The sequence below is a fragment of the Pan troglodytes genome, chromosome X, assembly GCF_028858775.2.
Source record: "Pan troglodytes isolate AG18354 chromosome X, NHGRI_mPanTro3-v2.0_pri, whole genome shotgun sequence".
NCBI classification, from domain to species: Eukaryota; Metazoa; Chordata; class Mammalia; order Primates; family Hominidae; genus Pan; species Pan troglodytes.
Genome location: NC_072421.2, coordinates 52,286,589 through 52,304,254, shown reverse-complemented (window position 1 = coordinate 52,304,254; position 17,666 = coordinate 52,286,589). Strand labels below are relative to the sequence as shown.

Here is a 17,666-nt window from a genome sequence, read left to right as displayed (position 1 = left end):
TATTACAAGGTATTCAGACTACCCATGAAGCAGTATAGTGTTATTTGAAAGTGGACTTAGATTAGTTGTAAGTACATATTGCAAACTCTCTGGCAACCAGTAAAAACAGTTACAAAAAAGAGGTATAACTGATATATTAGGAAAGGAGAGAAAATAAAATCATATAAAATGCTCAAAGCCACGAAAGGTAGAAAAAGAGTGGAAGACAAAAATCAGAACAAAGAACAAGGGCAATGAATAGAAAACAGTAGCAAATATGGTAGCTGTTAATTCAACTATATAAATAATCCCTGTGAACATCAGCCTTCGAAATGCACCAATTAAAAGACAGAGATTGACAAAGTGGATCAAAAAACAAGACCCAAATATATATTGTCTCAAGAAATCCACAATGAATATGATGACACATACAGATTAAATAGATGGAGAATTATATGCCATGCTAACACCAATCAAAAGAAAAGAATAGCTGTATTAATTTCAGAGTGTAGACTTCAGTGCAAGGAAAGTTATCAGGAATAAAAGGGATATTCCAAATGATGAAGGGTCAATTTTTCCAGAGGACGTAACAATCGTTAACATGTATGTGCCTAACAAGAGAGCATCAACATATGTGAGGTGAAAACTGATAGAATTGCAAGGAAAAAAGGATGAATCCACCATTATAGTAACAGACATCAACATCTCTGTATCACAACTGACACATTCAGCAGGCAGAAAACCAATAAGTATGTAGTTGAAGTCGATAACACCATAAATCACCTGGTATGGTGGATATCTATAGACTACTTAATGCAACATTAGCAGAATATACCTTCTCAAATTTTTATGAAACATTCACCAAGCTAGACTCCATTATGGACCATAAAACATACCTCAACAAATATAAAAGAATAGAAATCATACAAGTATGCTCTTAGACCAAATGGAATTAAATTAGAAATTAGTAACAAAAAAGCTGGAAAATCTTCAAGTACTTGGAGAATAAATAACATAATTCCGAATAACACATGTATCAATGAAGAAGCATCAAAGAAATTTAAAAATATTTTAAATGAAAATACAGTGTATTAAAATTTGTGGGATGCAGTGAAAGCAGTGCTCAGGGGAAATTTGTAGTATTGAATGCATGTATTAGAAAAGAAGAAAGATCTAAAATCTATAGGCTTTCACTGTAGGAAACTAGAAAAAGAAGAGTAAATTAAATCCAAAGTGAGCATTAAAAAAATAAAAAGTAATGCAGAAATCAATGAAAGTGAAAATAGAAAATCAGTGGAGAAAATCCATGAAGCCAAAAGCTGGTTCTTTGAAAAGATCAATAAAACTGACAAGACTCCAGCTAGGCTAAGAAAAAAAAAGAGAGGAAACAAATTACTAAAATCAGAAATGAAAGAGGGGACATTGCTGTAAATTCCATGGACCTTAGAAGAATAATAAAGAAATACTATGAACAACTCCACGCCCACAAATTTGATAATCTAGAGAAAATGGACCAATTCCTTGAAAGATACAATTTGCCAAAACTTACAGAAGAAATAGACAATCTGAATAGGCCCATATCTATTTTAGAAATTGAATCAATAACAACCTTCTAAAACTAAAGCATTAGGTCAAATTGAGTTAAGCAGTGAATTCTGCCAAACATTGAAGAAATTTTACTAATTATTTAGAGTATCTTTTAGAAGATAAAAGCACAGGGAATACTTGATAATTCATTCTATGAGGCCATCATAAACCTAATACCAAAGCCAGACAAAGACATTACAAAAAAGAAAATTATAGGCCAATATGTCTCATAAACATAGATGCAAAAATTCTGCAATTTTTCAAATTAAATCCTACAATGTATCAAAAGCATTATACATCATGACCAAGTGAGATTCATCCCAGGTATGCGAGACTGATTCAACATTCAAAAATCAATTAATGTAATTCATCACATCAACAGGCTAAAAAAGAAAAACCACATAATCATATCAATAGACAAAGAAAAAGCATTTAACAATGTCCAACACCCATTTATGATAAAAAAAAAACTCTCAGTAAACTAGGAATAGAGAGGAATTTACTCAACTTGGTAAAGAACATTCACAAAAACCTGCAGCTAACATCATACTGAGTGGTGAGAAACTACAAGTTTTCCCACTAGATCAGGATTAAGGCAAATAGTTCCCCCTCATCACTGCTTTTCAACATCATACTGGAAGTCCTAGCTAATGTAATATGACAAGGAAAAGGAATAAAAGGTTTGCATAACAGGAGAGAAAAATAAAAACTTTTTGTTCACAGATGACATGACTGTCTCTGTAAAAAATTTAAAAGAATTGACAGAAAAACTTCTGGGACAGCTAAGCAATTATAGCAAGTTGCAAGATACAAGAAAAATCAATCACTGTCATATATATCAGCAGTGAACAAGTGGAATTTGAAAATAAGAGCACAATATAATTTACATTAGTATCCAGAAAAATGAAATGCTTACATATAGATCTAGCAAAATATGTAAAAGATTTATATGAGGAAATGTACAAGTCTCAGATGAAAGAAATCAAAGAACTAAATAAATGTAGAGAGATTCCATATTCATGGGTAGGAAGACAATATTGTCAAGATGCCAATTCTTTTCACCTTAATCTATAGATTCAGTGCAATTCCAATCAAAATCCCAACAGGGCGATTTTGCTGGATTTCCATGGAAATTTACAAATTAATTCTGAAGTTTCTGCTGAGAAAAAAAATGTTGGAAGACTGCCCAACTTTAAGACTTACTATAAAGCTGCAGTAATCAGGACAGTGTGGTATTGGTAAGAGAACAGACACTTAGGTCGATGGAATAGAATAGAGAGCCCAGCAGTAGTTCCAATACAAGTATATTCAATTGAGCTTTGACAAAGGAGCAAAGGCAATACAATGGAGTAAGGTAGTGTTTTCAGCAAACGATATTGAAACAACTGGACATCCACATGTAAAAAATGAATCTATATACAGAACCTACACCCTCCACAAAAATTAACTCAAAGTGAATCACCAACCTAAATGTAAAATGCAAAATTATGAAACTACTAGAAAATAACATCGAAGAAAATCTAGATAACCTTGGGTTTGGTGATGACTTTTTAGATATAATGCCAAAGGTACATTCTATTTAAAAAGTATGGGTAAGCTGGACTTCATTAAAATTTAAAATTTCTGCTCTGTGAAAGACACTTTTAGTAGAATGAAAAGATAAGCCACAGACTGGGAGAAAGTATTAGCAAAAGACACATCTGATAAAGTAACGTTATCCAAAATATATGAATAACTCTTTTTTTGTAGTTCTTTTTTTTTCTTTTTTTTAAATTATACTTTAAGTTTTAGGGTACATGTGCACAACGTGCAGGTTAGTTACATATGTATACATGTGCCATATTGGTATGCTGCACCCATTAACTTGTCATTTAACATTAGGTATATCTCCTAATGCTATCCCTCCCCCCCACTCCCACCCCACAACAGGCCCGGGGTGTGTGATGTTCCCCTTCCTGTGTCCATGTGTTCTCATTGTTCAATTCCCACCTATGAGTAAGAACATGCGGTGTTTGGTTTTTTGTCCTTGCGATAGTTTGCTAAGAATGAATAACTCTTAAAACTAAACATTCAGAAAAAAGACAACTCTATTAAAAAATGGGCGAAAGACTTTGGCAGACACCTCACCAAAGAAGATACATAGATGGCAAATGAGCATATGAAAAACTGCTCAACATCATATGTCATCAGGAAAATAAAACTTAAAACAACAATGAGATGTCATTATATACTTATTAGAATCACCAAAATCCAGAACATTAACAACACCAAATGCTGACAAGGATGTGGAGTAATGGGAACTCTCATTCATTGTTGTTGGTATAGCCTTGTAAGGCAGTTTGGCAGTTTCTTACAAAATTAAACATATTCTTACTGTATGATCTAGCAGTCAGACTCCTTGGTATTTACTCAATAAGATGAAAACTTATGCCCACGCAAAAACCTGCACATGGATGTTTATAGCAGTTTTATTCATAATTGCCAAAAGTTGGAATCAACAAAGATGTGTTTCAGTACGTGAATAGATAAACTGTGGTACATCCAGACAATGAAATACTATTCAGTACCAAAAATGAGCTATCAGGCCATGAAAAGACATGATGAAGGAAGCTTAAAATGCATATAACTAAGTGGAAGAAGTCAATCTGAAAAGACTACATACTGTATTAGTTTAAATATTTGATGGTCTGGAAAAGACAAAACGAAGGAGACTATAAAAAGGTCAGTGGTTGCCAGAAGTTAGAAGGAAGGGATGATAAATAGGCAGAACACACATTTTTAAAGCAGTGAAATTATTCTGTATGATACTATAATGGTGGACACATGTCTTTATACATTTGTCCAAACCTATAGAATGTACAACGCCATATGTAAAACCTAATGTAAATTATGGACTTTGGGTGATAATGTGTCAAAGTAGATTCATTGGTCGTAACAAATGTACTACTCTGGAGGGGGGGCGGATATTAATAGTCAGGGAGGCTGTGAGTGTGTATACAGAGTTCTTCCTGTTCAGTTTCGTTGTGTACCTGAAACTGTTCTAAAAAATAAAGCTGGTTAAAAAAAGTCACATACCAATAAGTTTTAAGTTTATCATGTAAGTGAGGTTTGAAAGAATTCTGATGGGAGTATGTTTTTAGAAAATCCCTAATATCACTCTGTAAGGAACAGACAAGAATTATGGAGACCTCCTCTTTCAGGTAGGGAATATCATAACCTGCTTCATTTGTCATTGTTAAAATGTTTATCTTGGGAATCTTTTGAATATTTCATGATGAAGTATTCATGCCTTTATCTGGGACACTGGAATGTTATCAGATCCTTTCTCTTTAGCAAAATTACTCATGCTCATATTTTTAATTTGTTGGATAAAAAATCTACTAAATAGGTAACCTTACATTTAGGAGCCATGAATGTATTAGTCCCCTGGCACAAGTAAATATTATCAACTATAACCATTAAACACCAAGGTGTGTGTTAATAAAATAAGCTGCAATATGTTGTGAATGTTTCTCAAGTTATATGTTGTGTTATAATTCACCGTGAGTCAGTATTGTTAACACAGTCCGATACTGAGTCTTTTAGCCAAGTCTTTCTTGTAGTGCTCAGATGAACTTAAATAGAAAAATGCATCCCATCCAGAAACCATTTTACCACATCTATCTTAAGTTTGTCGTGAGGTCTTTCATTCTCATTTTCTGAGCATGTTTTAGGGAATACTTAGTGCATTACCATTTCTCTAGGGTTCAATTTGAGTGATGGCACCATGTGATATGAGTGTGATCTCAGTAGTGATTTTATTTTGGGATGGCAGATGAATGTGGGCATGAACAGAGCCTATGGGAACAGAGAATTGATTTTCCAGTAGTGAACAAACTGTTATAGAACAGGCAGCTTAGGATGGATTATAGAGACTGTAGAGAAGACACCACCTGTTCATGTGGAGGCATATTTGGAAGCTGATCACCAAAGAGAAGCTTATCTCATCCTATTTTGACTCTATTCACAGTTGACATTGACCTGCATGAGATTTTGTGACAAGGAAAAAATTATCTATTTATCTAATCTATCTATCTACCTACCTACATACCTATCTCTATCTATCTATCAATTAATCATCTATCTATATTGGTAAGTTGTAGTGATAATGCAGGACATCTGGGCTACCTCTAAGTAAGGAGAAAATTTGAAATACAAGACTTAGTGATAGCTGGAAGGCATGTCTTAAAAGTGAGTGATATATGTTTTCTATGTGAAGGCAATTGTAAAATGTGAATGAAGTACATAAAATAACATTGTATGCAAGGAAAGATGATGATTATTTAGATATGGGGAAGTAATTACTGAAGAGGACCGTAAGTGGCCAATTCCAGCAGAAGCCAGTGAGTGAGTCAGCCATGGGATGTATTTGCAATTTGGATCATATAAATGTCAAGTTCAAAGTTCTGAGGGCTTAAATGAGGCCCAAATGAAGACAACCTGTTTTTGTGAGATCAATTTAAAAACCAGAATACTGGCTTCCTGTTATCTGAGGTTGATGCATGAGCCCCTGAGGAAAGAGACAAGTGTGGGGGAACCACTGGAATTCAGGAGGCCTTGACCATCTTCACATCAACAGATATTTACCTTATCCCTTCATGCATGGAATCCACCAACCATGCCTGAAAACACCAAGTACTGACCTCTAGATGGGAGCATGATTAGGGAATGGTTTCATGTGATGCTTCAATGTGAGTTGTGACACTCGGGTCACCATCTATACCATCTATAATGGAGTGAGAGACATCCAAATGTATAGTGTTACTGGTGAGAATCTGACAGTGTGGGGCTAGTATTTGTCCAGAGGACACAAAAATGCCCCACTTTTACCCTACACTGCTGCTCTGTCTCTTCCCAGGGTTTTCTCTGAAGGAGACACGCACACAAGGACCCTGAATATAATTCACGGGGCCAATTCCCATGACCCTCAATGCAGAGATCTCAGGCCAAGCTGGGTTGAAGCACAGGCCCAGACTCAAGAAGGAAGCAGGGTCTCTCCAACTCTCTAACTCTGCATCTTATAACCAGTTGACCCCTAGTGTGTGGAAAACAGAGTCCCAAATCTCCAGTAAGAAGAAAGGAATAGGGAGTAATGTGGCAGAGCCCAGACTTCATAGTAGGCACTGGCTCAGCTTATCACTTTGGTATTGTGAGAGGGAAGAGCATGGCTGTGTCCTACACGCATGGGTGTCACATTGGACGGTGGTACTGCTGATAGTGCTCCTGAATCTGACCCATCACATCAGTCTTCCCTTGTCCAAGGGAGGAGTGACAAAAGGGCTTGGGAGAAAAGCTGTTTTCTGTAAGATTAGGAATACTGAAAAGAGAAACATGCCCCTACCTCCAGTGACCTGGAACTATAGATAGAAACTGGTCTGAACATAGAGAAAGTAGGATGTGTGTAAAAAATTGATTTTGCTATTAAAATCTCAAATATATCAAATCTGAAAACTTAAAATGTGGGTCAGTTGACAAAACCAAAGGTAAATTCACAAAAGGAAATTTTCAATAGAAAATTAAAAAGGAACAAAATCTTGCATATACATGCCCAAGATTTTAAGGTTTTTAATCATAGTGTTAATAAGCTACATGCTTTGATTGACAATATATTGTTACACTTACAATATATAACAGGGTGAGATATACATAAATTTAAAAACAGAACAATGACTTCATAAATTTATTAGAACATTTTTATTGTTTTAAAAATCAAGCACTGGAATTGTTTTAAGAGCTTGTAGCAAAAATCATCAAGTACTGCAAGAAAATATGAAGGCAGATAAATTAAATTAAATCAAATTGCAACCTCCAGAATTAGCTAGTTCGGACACTGGGTCAAAATCATTACAAATATCTTTTTATTCACTATGAAATAAATGGATAGACTAGTAGATAGCCAGAAAGAGAGATAATTTTACAGAAATAAATTTTACAATGATGAGCTTATACTATATGTGCTATTCAAGTTTTTAAAGTACTAGATTTTATTTTACTAGACTACGATAAAATAAAGGGGAGGAGAACAAGAAAGAGGTGAATCTTTAGTTAATAATTTCTCTAACTGAAAAGATATTCATTCCTGAAAGATTCCTTCAGGGTTAAGCTAAAAGAATTTCAAAAACAACACCAGTTTGGAACCACAATTATTTTTAATGACGTTTAAAAATTTATGCAAAAAACCAGGAAATTCCTTGCTTTGGAAGATGAAATTTCAGGAGGATAAGCTCCTTGTACTTTCTGCCACACTCTCCTCTGCCTTCTAATTTTTCACATACATTTAGTCATTACAGTATGACATATGTAAAAGTATAGAAATTATAAGTATATTGCTCTATGAAATTGCACAGTGAACATACCTATGTAATGACCACTCAAATTAAAAGTTAGTATAATGCATAATTCCCTACAAGTCCCCTTTGTTTCCCTTCACAGTTCTCAGTTATCTTGATCCCTCTCCCACAAAAGTAACTACTATCCTTACCTCCAATGGCCTTTTTTGTCTGATTTTAAATTTATGTAAGTAGAATCATATGATATGCAGTCTTTTGTGTTTAGCTCCTTTAGCTCAACATAATTTTCCCATGTTTTATTTATGCTCTTGGATATGGTAGTTTTTCAGTCATTGTATTGCTACAACGTATTTCATCATATGAATGTAGGAAAATTCATTTATTAATTCTACTCATTGTGTCTGCAATATTATATATTGTGCTGTATGAACAATCTTGCACATATTTTTTGGTGATAATTATACTCGTGTGTGGATTTCCCTAAGTATTTACCTGTATGTGGAACTACTAGATCATAGGACATTGCATACATCCAGCTTTCTTATATGCTACCAAAGTGGCATGTAAGTCTCAAAATGGCCATATAAATTTACACTCCAATCAGCTGTGTATCACAGTTTGTTTCTCCACATTCACTAAAATTTGGCATTTTTTTCCCTTTTAGCCACTCAAGTTGACACACAGTGGCGATGTCATTATAGGTTTAATTTCCTGATGCCTAATGATGTAAACCATGCTGTCACATATTTTTTAGTGATTTGGAATATTTTGTGCAGTGCCTGTTCTACACTTTTGCCATTTTTTCTGTTAATTTGTTTGTCTTCTTTAGGTTGATTTTTGGTATTCTTTACACATCCTTAGTAAAAAAAAATTTTGGAGATATGTATCACATAATATATCCCATTCTGTGGCTTGTATTTTCACTCTCTTAATAGTATCTTTTGATGAACAGAAGTTCTTCATGTTAATTGTAAGGAATACAATAATAATCAATTTTTATTCTTTATACCCTGCATATACACATATATAAACTTAAAAATCTTTAACTTTTTGACTGTTTGGGCTTTGTTTAATCTTCAAAGTGGAAATTTTACGAACAACATTACCCGATCACAATGTAATGAAACAAAAAATTATAAATAAACTAAGAAAGCACACAAGGCCTTCCGACTGGAATTTTAAGAAAAGTCTGTTTTAAAACTCGCAGGTAAAGTGGGAAGTACAAACAAAAATGATAGGATTTCTAAACAAAGAATAATGAAAACACTGTGTATGAGAATCTATGGCATACATTTAAAATGATGATCAAAGAAAAAATGTCTAGTCTTATACATTTTCATCAATAAAAATGAAGGAATGAAAATAAATTAATTGACCTCCCATCTCAAAAAGCTAAAAAAAGCAATAAAATAAACCAAAAGAAAGCACAAGAAAGAAAATAATAAAGAAAAAAGGAGAAAGTAATGAGTTAGAAGAGAGATAAATACTAGATCTATAAATGCTAGATATATTAGTTAATTAAAATCATAGATTTTTAGAAAAAATAAAGTAGGCAACACACTAGCTAACTTCACTGTATTAACAACCAGATAAATTACAAATATGCAATCTAAGCTATAATGGATAATAACAGTTAAAATGAGAGTACTTTTTTAAAAATCATAAATATTTCTTTCTGATACTCTATGCATATAAAATTGAAACCCAAATGAAATGTATAATTGTTTAGGAAAATACTGTGTGTCAACATTGACTCCATTAGAGATGGAAAATTTAAACAGACTAAGTTTCATAGAAAGAATAAAATATAAATTTATAACTATCCCATTAAAATCTCCAAGCCAAGATGGTTTTAAAGGGGAATTCTCCCTATATTCAAAAACTAGATAGTCCCAATGCTTCATTAACTATTCCAAAGCGTTGAAAATTATGGGAAATGTCATAGTTGTTTTTATGAAAGCAACTAAAGCATTGATACTTAAACTGGGCAAGACAGTATCAAAAAGAATAATACAGATAGACATCACTTATTAATATTGTATATTACACGTACCCACACACCCTTCATACTAAAACTCATCGTCTTTCTTAATGATGAAACACTAAATGCATTTCACATTAAGACATTAAGAGATCATTTCACATTAAGACATTAAGAGATCAGGACACAGATAAGGATATAATTTGTTTCACATCTATTCATCATTTTCCTGGAGGTATTAACTAATGCAATTAGAAACATCAATTAGAGCTGTAAGATCTCAGAAAGAATTGAAACTACTTCTATTAGCAAATATGATTGTTTATCTGGAAAACCTAAGAGAATCAATGATAAAGGCTACTCAAGCAAGAAAACAATTCAATACAATAAATAGGATAGAAAATTACCATATAGATCTCAATAGTTTTTATAGAAACAAATTAATTAGAGGTTATAATCCTGTAGGGTAAATCCGTTTGAAATAGAAAAAACATGATAAGATACTTAAATTTATTGAGAGGCCAGGCACAGTGGCTCACGCCTGTAATCCCAGCACTTTGGGAGGCTGAGGCCGGTGGATCACTAGAGGTCAGCAGCTGGAGACCAGCCTAGCTAACATGGTGAAACCCCATCTCTACTACCCTGGAGAATCGCTTGAACCTGGGAGGTAGAGGTTGCAGTGAGCCCAGATTGTGCCATGGCACCCCAGCCTGGGTGACAGAGTGAGACTCCGTCACAAAAAAAAAATAATTAATTAAAATTTCAATACTTGTGAAAGACACAAGTAAACTTGAATAAACGGAAAGACTTCACATTTTCTTGGATAGAATTATTCGGCATCATAAAATTATAATTTTTCTGTAAGTTAATTTGTAAATTTCACTCAATCTCAATTAAAAATGTCAATCACCATTTTGATGGATCCAGACATTTTGGTATAAAACTCCATATGGAAAAATAAACATAAAATAATATACAAGAATACACGCTAAAAGAAAAAGCTACAGCTGGGCATGGTGGCATGTACCTGTAATCCTACCTACTTGGGAAGCCGAGGCAGAAAGATTGCTTGAGCCCAGGAGTTCAAGTCCAGCCTGGACCATATAATGAGATCCCAGTCTTTTAAAAAGGAAAAAAGAAAAAGCTGCAAGGGGGGAGGGGGACTAGCCCTTTAAGACTATCCATTAAATAAAAGTACATGTAGAATTTCAGTATGAGATGAAGCTGGCATTTCAAATGGCTAAAAGATCAACTGTTTAATAAATTTTGCTTAGATGACTGGTTTTGCCAAATAGATAAAAAATGATCATATAAATACCAGAAGAATGTGTATAAATTCCTCTTTAACGTGTGTATAGTGAAAGGATTTCCAACTAACATCGAAAATCCAGAGGCCATAAAAATGGATTCATTTGAAGTTATAAAATATAAGTTCTATTATTAGATATTATTACATCAATATTAGTTGTCTGATTTTTCTAATTGAACTGTGATTAGAAAAGAGAATTTCCTAGTTTTTAAGAAAATATGCAATAAAGTATTTAGAGATAAAAGGACATCATGCCTGCAACTTACTCTCAAAGGCTTCAGAAAAAATATATAGAGATATATAGAGAATTAAAGAGAGAGGAGAATTTAGGAAATGACATAATATAATATTAAGATGTATATAGGCCTTTTAGTGTTGTTCTCGTAACTTTTCTGGAGGTTAAATTGTGTCGAAGATTTAAAAATGAATAAATAAAAGGAATACAGAAATTTTAAAGGACACATTTGATACTGCAAGTTTATCGTCATTTTCTTCTATGTTTTCTTCTAAAATATTTATTACTTTACCTCTCACATTTAGATCTAAAATACTTCTAGAACTGATTATTTTGTATGTTATGCAGAAGGAGTTAAGATTTGCTTTTTTTCCATAGCAATATCCAATTGACAAAGCACAATTAGAAATACTTTTTGCCACTGCAGTGTTATGGTACTGTGTCATAAATCAAGTGACCATATATGTGTATGTGTGTTTCTGGGCTGTCTAGCCTGTTCGTTTGGTCTAGTTTTTATTCTTTTACCCATAATACAGTCTCTTAATTACTACAGTTTTTAAATAAGCCTTGCTATCTGGTAATGTGAACCTTTCAGCTTTAGTATTCTTTTTTTTATTATTATTATACTTTAAGTTCTGGGGTACATGCGCAGAACGTGCAGGTTTGTTACATATGTATACAAGTCCCATGGTGGTTTGCGGCACCCATCAACCCGTCCTCTGCATTAGGTATTTCTCCTAATGCTATCCCTCCCCTAGCCCCCTACCCCCCGACAGGCCCTGGTGTGTGATGTTGCCCTCCCTGTGTCCATGTGTTCTCATTGTTCAACTCCCACTTATGAGTGAGAACATGTGGTGTTTGGATTTCTGTTCTTGTGTTAGTTTGCTGAGAATGATGGTGTCCAGGTTCATCCGTGTCCCTGCAAAGGACATGAACTCATCCGTTTTTATGGCTGCATAGTATTCCATGGTGTATATGTGCCACATTTTCTTTATCCAGTCTATCATTGATGGGCGTTTGGGTTGGTTCCAAGTCTTTGCTATTGTGAACCGTGCTGCAATAAACATACATGTGCATGTGTCTTTATGGCAGAATGATTTATAATCCTTTGGGTGTATACCCAGGTGGTTCCCATAATGAAATTGCTGGGTCAAATGGTATTTCTGGTTCTCGATCCTTGAGGAATCGCCACACTGTCTTCCACAATGGTTGAACTAATTTACACTCCCACCCACAGTGTAAAAGCATTCCTATTTCTCCACATCCTCTCCAGTATCTGTTCTTTCCTGATTTTTTAATGATCGCCATTCTAACTGGCGTGAGATGGTATCTCAACGTGGTTTTGATTTGCATTTCTCTAATGACCAGTGATGATGAGCTTTTTTTCTTCTGTTTGTTGGCTGCATAAATGTCTTCTTTTGAGAAGTGTCTGTTCGTATCCTTCCCCCACTTTTTGATGGGGTTGTTTTTTTCTTGTGAATTTGTTTAAGTTCTTTGTAAATTCTGGATATTAGCCCTTTGTCAGATGGATAGATTGCAAAGTTTTTCTCCCATTCTGTAGGTTGCCTGTTCACTCTGATGATAGTTTTTTTTTTACTGTGCAGAAGCTCTTTAGTTTAATTAGATCCCATTTGTCTATTTTGGCTTTTGTTGCCATTGCTTTTGGTGTTTTAGTCATGAAGTCTTTGCCCATGCCTATGTCCTGAATGGTATTGCCTAGGTTTTCTTCTAGAGTTTTTATGGTTTTAGGTCTTACATTTAAGTCTGTAATCCATCTTGAGTTAATTTTTGTATAAGGTGTAAGGAAGGGGTCCAGTTTCAGTTTCCTGCTTTTGGCTAGCCAGTTTTCCCAACACCATTTATTAAATAGGGAATCCTTTCTCCACTGCTTGTTTCTGTCCTTTTTTGTAATGTTCTCATGATTTACGCCCTATTTGGGGAAAATAAATCATGTAGAAACTTCTGGGAGTTGGTCATTAAAAGAAGAACCTAGAGTGAAATTTGGCAATATGGGAGAAAATAACCTGGTAGCACAACTTCTGGAGATTAATCCTAAGGAAAAAATCAGAGATTAATGAGAATTTATATTTTTATTTATTTATTTATTTATTTTTAGAGACAGGGTCTCACTTTGTCACCTGGCCTGGAGTATAGTTGCATGATCATAGCTCATGACAGCCTTAATTTTCAGGGCTCAAGCGATACTCCCACATCAGCCTCCCGAGTAGCTAGGACTACAGGTGTGTGCCACCTTGCCTGGCTATTTATTTATTGTAGAGACGGGGTCTCACTATGTTGATAAGGCTGGTATTAAACTCCTGGTCTTAAGTGATCCTCCCACCTCAGCCTCCCTGGCCTAATAAGAATTTTATGTACAGTATGCCCATTACAACAGTATTTGAAATAAGATATTATAAATTGTTTGTCTAAGACTTCCGAGGTATTCCCATTCAACTAACTCTGAGTAAATTGGTGATCTTTGGCAGCAGCAAGAGGCAAGAAGATAAGTCAAGATAGTGGTCTGAGAACAGCTGACAACTCCCATCAAAACAAATAAGCCACCACCCACTCCCAGATATACCTGCACCCAGGCTTTCCCTCTTCTCTCCTCTCTCCTGTTACTCTCTTCTAAATATAATAGAAATATGCAGTTTGGACTTAAGAAAGACTTGGTTGCCAGACGCGGTGGCTCAAGCCTGTAATCCCAGCACTTTGGGAGGCCGAGGTGGGCAGATCACGAGGTCAGGAGATTGAGACCATCCTGGCTAACACGGTGAAACCCCCGTCTCTACTAAAAAAAAAAAAAAAAATACCAAAAATTAGCCAGGCGAGGTGGCGGGTGCCTGTAGTCCCAGCTACTCAGGAGGCTGAGGCAAGAGAATGGCATGAACCCAGGAGGCGGAGCTTGCGGTGAGCCGAGATCGCGCCACTGCACTCCAGGCTGGGTGACAGAGCGAGACTCCGTCTCAAAAAAAAAAAAAAAAAAAGACTTGGTTATTTTAACTTGATCCTACTCATTGCAGCTGGGGAGATGACAGGCAGATACAAAGATCAAGAATTTCTCAAGTTTGCAGGTTCAAAATACATCTTGTGTTTAGCTTCAAGCCCTTCTCCATAGAATGTCACACTTTATTCCTTTATTCTCTAGTCAAACATCTCCCAAATTCTCCCCCTAGTTAAAATTCATAAAAGCCCTGTATCTCTGCTCTTCATTTCTACTTATTTAACTTGTGGCTGGATTTGCCTCGTATAATTTCAACAGCAAATGTGCCCTTGGGGGTGGGTGGGGAGAGGTGAGGAGGTGGTTCTCATAAATGGAAAAACCTGAAGTAGATTCGTCCCTTCAGTTTTACATGAAACGTGTCCCCCACTCTCTCAGATTCCAGCTATATCCTTAGTTCAGTTACATTTTGTGGTCCTTAGCCTTGAGAATATTTGTAGTCTTCTTTTTCTTTTCTTTGAGACGGAGTTTCGCTCTGTTACCCAGGTTGGAGTTCAGTGGCGTGATCTTGGCTCCCTGCAGTCTCCGCCTCCCGGGTTCAAGTGATTCTCCTGTCTCATGTTCCCAAGTAGCTGGGACTACAGGCAGGCGCCACCACACCCGGCTAATTTTTGTAGATACGGGATTTCGCCATGTTGACCAGGCTGGTCTTGAACTCCTGACCTCAGGTGATCCACTCGCTTCAGCCCCCCAGAGTGCTGGGATTACAGGCATGAGCCATCGCGCCTGGCAATAGTCTTCTTTTTTTTTTTTTTAAATCTCATCTCTGTCTCCTCTATTGACCAAGTTTTTCTACTAACTACATTAATTTAGTCCTTTAAAATTCTTCTAACATAAAATATAATCTTCAAGAATAATTAAGAACATGTCTGTGCTTTAAAAAACTACCTAACCAATTATATTGTGTGTAGCTATTGCTCAAACCTACTTATCACCAGGAGAAAAATCTAAATGACCACCAACAGGGGAGTGTTTAAATAAATTATGGTACATCCATATGGCATTGTAGTATACAGGCATTAATAAATATATAGTTAAAGATTATGTACAAATATCCAAATATGTCAGTAATACATAGAATATAAAATTTACAACAGGGTTTATGGAGTATTATTTTGATTTTTTTTCAAAAAATAAACATGAAGGCATCTAGTCAGGAATAATTTGTGGTGGCTTTTAGTTAGAAATGACTTGTGTCAGGCAGTCCTTAATGTACCTTCTTTGAACATACCATTTAAATAACTATTAATAGATGTGTCACTTCCATTTCAGAGGTAGAATATCATGACAGACCATTGTGACAATTGTATCAACTAAGACAAAAAACTGACAAAATAAAAGAAAACTCAAAAAAGTACTCATTTGTAAAGACACGAAAGATCTGTGTAGACAAATAAATTTAAAGAAACTAAATTCCATAATAGGACATGTCCTTGTTTGGTGAACAAAGATCACTAGCTGCTAGAGTTATGTGATGAGTCTGTGCAATGGTGGACAAGGTATCAGAACAATAATAGGAGAAGGAACTTTACTGGAGTGAGAAAAAGCCAGTAGAACTTTTAAGAGTATGTAGAGTAGCTTGCCAGATTGGTGTCTTCAAGAGGCCCAAACAGTGGACAGTAATAAGATAAGGATGTACAATCGTGTATTGTTTAATGATGGGGATATGTTCTGAGAAATGCATTGTTAGGCAATTTCATAATTGTGCAAATATCATAGAGTGTACTCACATGACCCTAGATGGTATAACCTACTACACACCTAGACTATATAGCTTGCTATATACCTAGCCATATTGTTCCTGGGCTACACACCTGTACAGTATGATACTATACTGAATATTATAACTGATTGTGGCACAATGGTAAGTATCTGTATACATAAAAGTATATAAACATATAAAAGGTACAATAAAAATACTGTATTACAATCTTATGGGACCACCATTATATATGTGGTCTGTCATTGACTGAAATATTGCTATTTGGTGAAGGACCATATATGAAGTCTGATAGGGATCAAGGATCAAATTTCTTTTCATATTGATATTCAACTGATCAGCACCATCTTTTAAAAAGATTTTTGCTGAGTGCTTATGGTTTGAGCTCAGAAATGCCCATAGATGTCAGGAGCATCATTCCTACTCATAAAACAAGAAAAAGAGGTGGAAAAACTGCAAAGTAATGACTTCTTGGGAACCCTTCAGAGAACGGAGGTCTCATGAAATACATTTAACACAAAAATTAGTGAAACTCAGGTGCTCGCAGGTGGAAAGAGGACATGAGCATTTGCTTGCATGGGACAGACACTGCCCAAATGCCATGTAAGCCAGGGGTCCCTAACCCCTGGGCCACGGACTGGTACTGGTCAGTGGTCTGTTAGGAGCAGGGTCGCACAGCAGGAGGTAAGCGGAGAGTGAGTGAGCAAAGCTTTATCTGTGTTTACAGCCACTCCCCATCACTTGCATTACGCCTGAGCTCCACTTCCTGTCAGATCAGTGGCGGCATTAGATTCTCATAGGAATGGGAACCCTATTGTGAACTGTGCATGCCAGGGATTTGGTTGCACGCTCCTTATGAGAATCTAATTCCTGATGCTCTGTCACTATCTCCCATCACCCTCAGAAGGGACTGTCTAGTTGCAGGAGAACAAGATTAGGGTTCCCACTGATCCTACATTATGGTGAGTTGTATAATTATTTCATTATATATTACAATGTAATAATAATAGAAATAAAGTGTACAATAAATGTAATGCACTTGAATCATCCCGAAACCATACTCCATGCCCAGTCCGTGAAAAATTGTCTTCCGGCCGGGCACGGTGGCTCACTCTTGTAATGCCAGCACTTTGTGAGGCCGAGGCAGGCAGATCATGAGTTCAGGAGTTCGAGACCAGCCTGACGAACATGGGGAAACCCGTCTCTACTAAAAATACAAAAATTAGTCAGGCATGGTGGCACGCGCCCGTTATCCCAGCTACTCGGGAGGCTGAGGCAGGAGAATCTCTTGAACCCAGGAGGCAGAGGTTGCAGTGAGCCAAGATCACGCCATTGCACTCCAGCCTCGGTGACGGAACGAGACTCCATCTCAAAAAAAAAAAAAACGTATTGTCTTCCACGAAACTGGTCCCTGGTGCCAAAAAGGTTGAGGACCACTGACACTGACATAAGACATTAAGAAGATTAAAATAGAAAATTTCAAGAAATGTCTGAAATTTCAAGACAAGGCTGAATGTGGGCTACT

At 35.8% G+C, this 17,666-nt stretch overlaps 1 long non-coding RNA gene across 1 annotated transcript in view; it reads left to right on the top strand.

The window, feature by feature from the left end:
- LOC107971161 (uncharacterized) overlaps positions 1–17,666 on the top strand; it is a 72,360-nt gene that overhangs the window by 8,722 nt on the left and 45,972 nt on the right. The window lies entirely within an intron of this gene.